At 52.9% G+C, this 10,091-nt stretch overlaps 1 pseudogene; it reads left to right on the plus strand.

The window, feature by feature from the left end:
* LOC128826712 (butyrophilin subfamily 3 member A1-like) overlaps positions 1-8,935 on the plus strand; it is a 53,698-nt pseudogene extending 44,763 nt beyond the window's left edge.
* Positions 8,936-10,091: the final 1,156 nt, after the last annotated feature.

The raw sequence follows: 10,091 nt of genomic DNA on the forward strand, positions 1-10,091 counted from the left end.
GAGCCCTGTGGGCCAGGCTTCAAGACATCTCCCTGGCATCAGTCCCTTGGACCAGTCTTTTTGAGGTGATTCTTATGGAATTCTTATACTAGTGTAGGGGTGGGTATATTTTCCACCCTCTCTCAGGTGTTCTCAGGGCCGGATCCCTCCCAGATAAGGTAGCACAGCCAGCCAAAAGGGTTTCCCATGTAGGGTTTCAAAAGCGAGACATGAAATACCAGGTGAAACTCCAGAAAATGGGGTAGTCAATGTGCAAAAGTGCCTGAGTTAACCTGTTGCTGTATCCTAAAGGGGCCCAGAAACTGAAAGTCCAGCTTGTGAAAGGGTCTGTCTGTTCAGAGATGCTTCATGGAGAGCCATACTTTTCCCTCCACTGAGTAGGTGGGGCCTTGCTGTCATGAGGAATCCGCTGTACTAGGTCTGAGGTTGATGGGATGGGAGAGGACATAGGTAATTGCAGATGGAATCAGGAGTGGTACCTCTAGTTAGTGGAAAACGGTCTTTGATCCACAGATGTAGGGTCTATGTTGTTATATGGAAACTCTGCAGAAGGGAGAAGTGAGGACCAGTCACCCTGGTGGTGGCTGACGTAACATCGCAGCTACTGTTCGAGGATCTGGTTAGTCTTTTGGTTTTGCACACTGGACTTGGGAGGGTAAATTGAGAAGACACATGTGGGCCCCCATCAGGCAAAGGGCCTCACATGAGAACCGGGCCATGAACTGAGGCCCCTGATCAGAAGTGATGCGTTCTGGAAGGCCATGGAGACAGACTGCATGGTTTATACATGGTTGGGCCATCCCTGCAGCATAGGATATGCCTGTGCTGGGAACAAAAACAGTCATTTTGGTAGTGTCCACTACTGTCAGTATTGCTATGAATTTCTACAATAAAGTCTACAGTGATAGTCACCCAGAGTTGAGACAGGATGACCAAGGGATGGAGAAGATCATAGGTGTGTGTGTCATCTTGGTATAGGCACAAACATCAAAGGAAGCAATGATGACTGTATTATGGGGTCATCCGGAGCCACCAAAAGGAATGGGATCTTAACCATTGGGCCTGACAGTTCCCCAAATGTTCCACTAGAGAAAAATCATGGCACAGTTGCAGGAATGCAACTGCTGCTTAGTCTGGGGGAACACAGTAGCCTACGTTGTCCATGCAGACTGTCAGAACCAGGACGTGGGCAGTCAGGCCTAGTGGTCAGAACAGGGCTCAGAAGCCAGGAGCCAGGCCAGGGCAAGCTACCAGAAGATCAGAGATCGAGACAGTGCAGAAGGGCAGCCAGAGAGTCAGGAGAAGACAGCAGGTCATGTTACCGGGAGATCAGAGTCAGGCAGCAGGAGCAGCTAACACAGGGGAGGCAGCACTAAGCCAGCCCCTTTCTATAGATGTCTGCCGCTGTGCATGGTCTTCTGGGCCATTTCCCAGAACGTGGCTCATGTTTCCATGCTTTATTGCTAAGGCCAGATCCCAGATGTGAGCCCCAGTCATCTGCATGTCCATCCCCTGCTTATCCCTGGAGTGTGTAGCTTTGATGCTCCAAAGGGCTGTCAGTAACACAGGAAAGGAATTCCCTGGAGACAGAAGGGTGGAGAATGTCAGAGCTGTATCGGGATCCAGATCTATGTCTTCCATCAAGGTGAGATGCTTTGCAAATCCCAGGTCTGCTGCGTGTCGATACGTATCGCTAACCTCCAGCCCTGCTCCTGTCAAAGCTGCTGGCTCGTGCACGGAGGCTGGTACTGTGGCTGTGGATGTGTCTGTAACTAGCCCCAGTCATTATGGGGCACACAGCATCACACAGTATGTCACTATGTCTAACTCTTTTCCATTTCAGCATCTCAGAAGAAGGGTTGGTTCGGTTAATGTCCCTGCAGGAGCTCCACTCTAGGTGAGTGTAACAGTGCGGACTCACCCCTGCGGCGCCTCCTGCTGGTCATCTCCCAGAATTAGCTCTTCCAGAGTCCTGGAGCGCTCCCTGCAGGCTGGTGATTCGCCTTGCCACTGCTTCGCCCCCATGTCCCTCCCAGACCCCGTGCCCTGTTGTCTGGGGTGCTGCCCCCTTGCAGTACACCCCTCAGTCTCAGGGTCTCCCCTCCCCAGGGAACCCCCCCCCATCCCCACCTTGCCTCAGTCATAGGCTCCTGCCAGTCACCAACTAGCCCCCACTCCCTGGGGCAGACTGCAGTATAAGCCTCTCATCATAGGCAGGGTTGGGTCTGGACTTGCTGCCCCTCTCTGGAACCCAGTGCCTCTCTGGGGCCTTGGACAAGGCCCAGCAGCTTAGGGAGTTGCCAGTCTGGAGCTCCCAGGCCCCTCTGGCCTTTCCCCAGCCCTGCCCCCACGCTAAGCACCTGAGCTTCCCAGAAGCCAGGCCCTTCTCTCTCTGAAGACAGACAGAGAGAGACTGTCTGGCCTCTGGCTCACAGCCTTTTTATGCAGGCTAGCGTGGCCCAGCTGCAGCTACTTCCCCAATCAGCCTAGTAGCTTTTCTTTTGCCCCAGCAAGGGCTGTTTTAAGCCCTTCTGGGCAGGAACGGGTGACTACCCTGCTACAGTGAGCTAGTGCCCCCTGTGCCTTTGATTGGAGATTTCTCCTAGCAGTGTCTGTTCAGCCCATGCGTGTGTGCTAGTCTCCTCATACCCCCTGCCCTTGTTCTATTGCGCTGGGTGGGAAAACCACCCTCAGTTCCTTCTCTGCTGTGAAGCTCCCAGCAGAGAACACTAAAGCAGAGGGGACGGAGGGTGGATAGCGGAGCACCTGTAGGGACACATCTCGAAGGACCACAGTTCCTGCACAGGGTGAGTGACCATTTCTTGCAATCAGGTACTTGGCTAATCCCTAGTAAACATGTGTCTGGGCTTTCACAGTCATGGGATAGGAAAGTCACCACATGTGCTGTATGGATTTCAATCATCTTCATGATCATCTCCCCATTCCCGGGAAATAAACAAAACCTGCAGAGTTTACAGCTCAGGTTTCCGTATCATGTTTAATGACTGAAAGTGACTCTAGTGCGCAGGGAATGGCGGGACACGGGGCAGGTCTACACCAGGGCTTAGGGTGATATAACTGATGTCGCTCAGGAGTGTCAAAAAGCACCGACCTAAGCACAGGTGTGGAAAGCGCTATGTCAGGGGCAGATGCTCTTCCACCGACAGAGACAAGGGAGCTGAATTAGCTACGCCGACGGGGGAGCTCTCTCCCATCAGCATAAAGCATCTTCTCCAGACACACCACAGTGGTGCAGCAGCACCGAGGTAGTGCTTCTAGTGTAGACTGGCCCTTAGTTAGGTGCTATGCAAACTTCCTCCGTGCAGCTCTGGGGAGACATCTCAGTTCAGATTTGCACAATCCCTGTTCCCCAATGCTGGGGGCTGCCTGCATCCAGCTCGGCTGGATCCCGTTGTGCCTCCCTGCAGCCTCCCAAAATCCCAGCCTTGGGCTCTCACACACACAAGTCTGCTTGTGACTCTCAATCCCCACCTGCAGCCCCCTGCTATCCCCGCCCATGACTCCCTAGGCCCACAGCTCTGTCAGAGCCCCTCAATCCCAACCTGCAGCTAATGGAGGCATTAGGCACCTGCAATCTCACCGGCCGGATGTCAGCTGCTCTGTCTTGCTCAGTGCTGCCCTGGGCTCTGAATTGTGTCCTTCGCACAGCATGACCTCGCACACGCTATACATGCCAGGTCACTGGTAGGGGCCCCAGAACTGAGCTATGCAGAGGGTCCCCATGGGACAAACACCACCACTGCCTGCAGCCCCCTACATCCCAGTCCTGGGCTTCCTCCCCCAGCCCCAGCTCTGTGGGCATCCCTCAGTCCCCCAGAGCCTCCCTGCTATCCGAGCCCTCAGTCCTGTCGTGTTTCCTCTCCACCTTGTCTAGGCCTGGAACTCGAATGAAAAGAGCCTCCAAACCCTGCTATGCTCTGTATGGGCTTTGTGAGGTGCACTCTGATGGGCCCCACCACCCACATTGTTCCACTAGGAGTCGAGACAGGATCTGAACTCATGACTCTTGGTGTGGACAGTAACTCCAGTGCCACACAGCCCTGTGGAGCCATTCCCCAGCTAAGCTCCTGCCAAGCACTAACTACTGAAGTTACAAACTTGTGCAGATCAGCACCACAAAGGGATTGCTTGGCACAGAAATAGGAGGTCTGAGGCCAGGTGACAGGCTGCAGCAGTGCAGGCCCCTCTTTACATGATACATATTCTGGTGTGATGCTCCCTCTCCTCATTCCCTGCAGTGACATCAGCTGTGGGTGCTGCCTCCAGGGGCAAATTGTGGGCTCTGTTTAGGGGTTGATCAGGGACCTCATCTGCCATTCATTACCAACAGTTTTGTCTCACACGTTCTGTCAGTTCTGAGATCCTTGGCTCTTTGGGTATGTCTACACTGCAGGTGGGTGCGAGCTTCCCAGCTTGGGTAGCTAGACACATGCTCCCTCTGCTTGAGCTAATGCACTAACAATAGCAGTGTGGGTGGGTGTGACATGGTCTCCGGGGTGTAACCTGGACTGTGGGACCACTGACCCCCCACAAATGCAGCAACCTGGGCTGCCTCTCACACTGCGATGCTGATTTCAAGCTACGAACCTCTGACAGGCTCTGCACTTACACAGCCATCCACAGGCAGGGACACACCCAACTGAGTTACATGACTGATCTCCCAGCCACTCATGAACCAACAATAGGAAGGCTCCAGCCAGCTCCCCCCAGCTCCCCAGTCTTGCACCCCAGAACTGCACCATCCTGCACTGGTCAGAAGCCTGGCCAGTGTAAGTTCATTACCCACTCCATAGACACAAACCAGCCTTTGTAGTCTGAGCTGAGATTTCCCAAGCACTTCAACCCAAACACACTGTTTTAGGTTAAATATAAAACAGATTTATTAACTCCAGAAAGGTAGATTTTAAGTGATTACAAGTACCAGGTGTAGAGATCAAAGATGGTTACTTAAAAAATAAAAATAAATTTGCAGTCTGAGTTCTACAGACTAAACAGGGTTTGAATCAGGCAGTGTCTCAGCCTGACAGATGGTCCAAGCAGGTTACAGTTCCTCAATACACAGGCTGGGACTGCCTTCCTGCCTGGGCCCACCCTTCCCCAGTTCAAAGTCTTTGTCCTGCAGATGTTCTTCCAGGTGTTGAGTTAGGAGTGGAGAGAGGCCAAGTGATGATGTCACTTCCCCTCTTTTATACTTTCTTCCAGTTTGATGGAAAGATCGTTGCTGTGACGACGGGATCAGACAGCCCCCATTGGTCAAGCAGTCTCCATTGCCTACAGTTTCTGGGATAGTGGATTCTTTCCTCCATGAATGCTGATGAACCATTAACGCTCTCTGGCTGGTCCTTTCTTGTACCTGAAAGGCTGGTTGTGGGTGTTCCCAACCTCACAACATATTTCAGTAACTAAGGCCTTGTCTACACTGCCACTCTACAGCGCTGCAACGTTGTCGCTCAGGGGTGTGAAAAAACACCCCACTGAGCACTGCAAGTTTCAGTGCTGTAAAGTGGCAGTATAGACAGTGCACCAGCACTCCCAGCGCCGGTAGCTACTCCCCTCGTGGGGGTGGTTTTATTACAATGTTGGCAGAGCTTTAACATTGTTAGTGAAGACATGCCCATAGTCAGCAATACTTCAGAACCTCACATACAGTCATAGCATACACAATCCAACAAGATATTAATGTTCAACAGATCAAGAGTTTCAAAATGACACCTACCAAGGCATATTTTGTACAAAACATACCATAAATATATGACAATGGTGAATAGAGAGTTTCCAGGATGCTACTCTGAGGTACAGTATCTGCTGCCCAAAGCGGGAAGCTCATTCCCAGTGCAGCGTAGATGTACCCAGAGTTTGGAGCAGCCCCACTTACTTTGCTCACTACTGCCCACACTGACTCAGAGTCACGTTAGAGCTACCCCAGCCCCATGGCAGCACTGTGAGCTCTCTGCAGCAGTCACAGGGTACTTGCTCTCATGTCTGGATAGACAGACAGGTGTCACCTTGCCTTTGACAATCCAATGCCAATCACATTGTTTTGATATAGTAGGAGAAGCCAGCTGCTTTCTATAGGTGACTGCTGCAGTGGGTAGCTTTGATGCTTCAACAGGTTATTAGCAACACAAAAAGGGAATTCCCCTTAGAAGGGTTGAGAATGTCGGAGCTATATCTGGATGCAGACTCAAGTCTTCCACCAAGGCCAGATGCTTTGCAAATCCCACCCAGGATTTTTATCCTACCAGTGTCCCTTTAAAATTCCCAATCTGCTGGGGGCCACCACAGCCAAACAGCAGCTTCTTACAGGCCTGAATTCTGGTCTGGATGACACCAATGTAAATCCAGAGTCACTCCAGTGACGCACATGGAGTTATTGTGGATTTACAGCAATGTCTCTGAGAGCAGCATTTGCTCCAGTCCCTGATACTAAGACAATATAAAGACATCCCTGAGAGCCGGTCATTACTATTAGCAGAGATGTCTGGTCTCTGGATGAAAGGGCCTGTCTCTAGGGTGACCAGATGTCCTGATTTTATAGGGACAGTCCCGATTTTTGGGTCTTTTTCTTATATAGGCTCCTATTACCTCCCACCGCTGTCCTGATTTTTCACATTTTCTGTCTGGTCACCCTACCTGTCTCTCACTTCAAACAGCCGGGACATTTCTCCTTCGGCAGTGAGGGTCCATGAACTATGTGTAAAGCTATCACATGGTCACAGAGCAGCTCCCAGAACTGAGTCCTCTGCCTAAATGACAGGGAATAACTCCGTCTCTTTCCATTTCAGACAGGGCAGTCAGAGAGCTAGGTAAGAGGACGTGTTTTCATGTCGCATTTCACATCACTTGGTCTCTTTCTATTTGCCAGTGACCCTTCTCCCAGAACAGCATCTCCTGTGGGAGCGAGTTCCCCATGTTTGCCGTGCCCCTGATCATGTTTGTTTCTCTTCCCTTGCAGAGTTCAGGAGGGCTCGGAGCTACATGGGTGAGTGGGGCTGCGAGGGGCTGAGCAGACACTGCACTGGGGTTAGTGGTATCGGCATTACCTAGCTGAGCTGGCAGAGGTGTGGGGTCCCCATGGGGCAGGCGGGGCAGGGTGTGCGCTGGCTGTAGAGCCATGGGACCAGATGCTGCAAATGGTCCTGAACACACTGCCCTGAGCTGTAAGTCTCACCCCCGGGCAGGTCCCTTGCAATCCCCCCCTCAGCTAGTCCTGACGCCCCCCATCTCCCCTTGGCTCTTCAGTGATGATCCATCGCTACCCCATCAGCTACCCCAACAGCCCCACTCAGCCCTCCCTCTGCAGCCTGTAGAGTCTTCACCTCTGGACACAATCCATGGACCCCCAGAGCCCTAACGCCTCTCAGGGACAGATCCTGCGCAGGGGGGAGTGAGAGGAAGCAAGGAGCCCAACCCCCATTCCAGCTCCTCCCACCTCCCCACCAGCTCATAGACCAGGCCCAGCCACAGCCCTGGAGCTCCCGGCTGGATCCAGGCTAGTGGTGCCAGTCCCACTAGTCACCCCAATCCTTAACACTCTGTCATTCACTCCGGCTGTGCTGGCTGGAATCTCTCCTGTGGGATCATAAGGTACCTGGCTGGCCCATGGCTAATGGGGATATTTTGGTTTCTCTCCCCAGTCTGCATCATCCTGGAGCAAGTTTGGAAACACCCTGAAATCACCGTCTCTGGGGATGGCAGAAGAGTCCAACATGACCCCCAATCTCCATGGCTGGCTGGCCTATCTGGATCCCTGATAGCCCTGGGGAAGGGGGGGTTTGTGTCCAGGAATCATTATGCTTTAGGCCTTGTCTACACTGTCACTTTACAGCGCTGCAACTTTCTCACTCAGGGTGTGAAAAAACACCCCCCTGAGTGCTGCAAGTTTCAGTGCTGTAAATCGTCAGTGTAGACAGTGCACCAGCGCTGGGAGCTACGCCCCTCCTGGGGTTGGGTTTTGTACAGCTCTGGGAGAGCTATCTCCTAGCGCTGGTGCCACAACTACACAGCCATGTTAAAGAGCTGCTGCGGCAGAACTTTAACATTGCTAGTGAAGACATACCTTTAAAGCTGGGTTTGAGGGGGTACTGGGAGGTGGAGGTGGGGGACACACCAGACTGGGAGCTGGGGGTGCTGAGTGAGACTGTGAGGGGCAGAGTGAGATAGGAGAGACTGGAGAGACCTCCCGAGGGGGGTGCTGGGCTCTGGGGAGATCTGGGGGAGCAGTATCACCCCAGGGAGGCCGACACTGTGATCCGGAACTGGGGTGTGACACCGACAGTGATTGGCGTGTATCTGTTTCTAGAAGGGGGGAGTCTCTCATTCTGCAGTGTCAGTGCAATGGCCCTTTTCCTGGAGATTCCTGTGGAAGGTTCTGAGACATTGCTCCCGTTCCTCAGCCCTGGTCATGCTGTGGGGAGGGACCAGGGAAAACCCCCCAGCATCTGCCCCCCCAGTGACTGGGATTTCCACAGAAATTAGGAATTAGTGGGTCTGTTAATCAGGGAGATCCCACAGCCTCTGTACAACCCCCTGCCCTCAGGGACAGGAAGGGGCAGGAAAAATCACAGGGCCACATGCAACCGGAGAAACAGTCCCAACACCTGGCCAGCACTCGACCCTAGAGACAAGGAAGTGAAAGAAAACAGCTCATGTGGTATACAATAAATCCAAAAGCATCTACCCACCAACCTGCTTCCCAAGTTGAGGATGGGGAATACAACAGAGCAGGAGCATCCACAACTGCAAACAGCCCCCAAAGAGAAGGGGGAAAAGAAACATCAAAACCCTGAGGTCTGAACCCCTCCCGTGGGGCAAAGGGAATCACACAGAGAAAAATGCTCAGCACTTGACTCCCGAGGGGTCTCTGGAGCTGACTCTTGTTCCTGGGATACCAGGGCCAGGAAATACGATGGGGGAATCAACCCAAGCGCCGACACCTGGGAAAGAACCTCACCCCACAGGGAACGCGGGGAAATGGCGACATGTCTGAAGTTTCCTCCCCCTGAACTCAGAGGAAAACTGCAGGGATTCGCGATAATGCTTTGCCCTGACCCGCAGTTACATCGGAATGTGCTGATTGGAGGGAACTGCGGTAACCCGACTGTTAAATGTAGGAAATTCAATACACACCTGTCAGGGGATGCAGAGGGGAAGGGTCTCGCAATAGCACTGACTCACTCCCATGGCAGACACACACACACACTGCTCCTGCCAGCCTCAGGCCGTATGAGTGGGTGACAGGATCGGTCACTCGGTGTATCAGACTGGGTTGTGAAAGCCTCACACTGAGAAGCATCCCGAGGGCTGAACCCACCCCCAACCACCGGAGCCCTCCCCTGGGCTCTAGCAGGGCTGGTTGGGCTCATGGGGCAGCAGGGACGATGGACAATGCTGCAGAAGCTTCTCATGGAAAAAGGACGTGGGGAGGTTCAGACGCTGTTGGAAATTGTAGCAAGGGGACTGGGGTGCAGGAGGAGAACAGGCTTCCAGCTGCAGCGTTGTCAAGTCTCATGGTGTCACAGAGTGAGAATTTTTCATAATATTTTGGATAAAGATTATGTGTGCCTCAGTTTCCCCCATGTGGTACATGGTTAACTAGGTGGGGCGAGGGGGAAGGGTGTTTGCTCTTTGCAGAGGCCCAGAGACACAGGTGTGACTGATGCCCAGCTGCCAGCACCTGGAGCCCCTGGAGACTCTCAGGAGACAATGGCCGCTCCAATTGCCTGTATATTCGGCACCTAGCAACAAATGACCATGGATGGCCCCACCCACCTTGGGAAGCCAGCTGGGTGTGACCAGCTGGAGGACAAAGGATGGGGGAAGGGCCAGGTGGGGTTGTTAAATTTGGGCTGTTGAAGGCAGAGAGAATCTCCTGGACTGGGACTAAAGAAGGGTCTGATGTCTCTGGACTAGGGTGACCAGACAGAAAATGTGAAAAATCGGGACAGGGGGTGGGGGGTTAATAGGAGTCTATATAAGAAAAAGACCCAAAAATCGGGATTGTCCCTATAAAATCGGGACATCTGGTCACCCTACTCTGGACTGACCTGGATGGATTATGCTGGAACTTT

The sequence above is a fragment of the Malaclemys terrapin genome, chromosome 20 (genome assembly GCF_027887155.1).
Source record: "Malaclemys terrapin pileata isolate rMalTer1 chromosome 20, rMalTer1.hap1, whole genome shotgun sequence".
Classification (NCBI taxonomy): domain Eukaryota; kingdom Metazoa; phylum Chordata; order Testudines; family Emydidae; genus Malaclemys; species Malaclemys terrapin.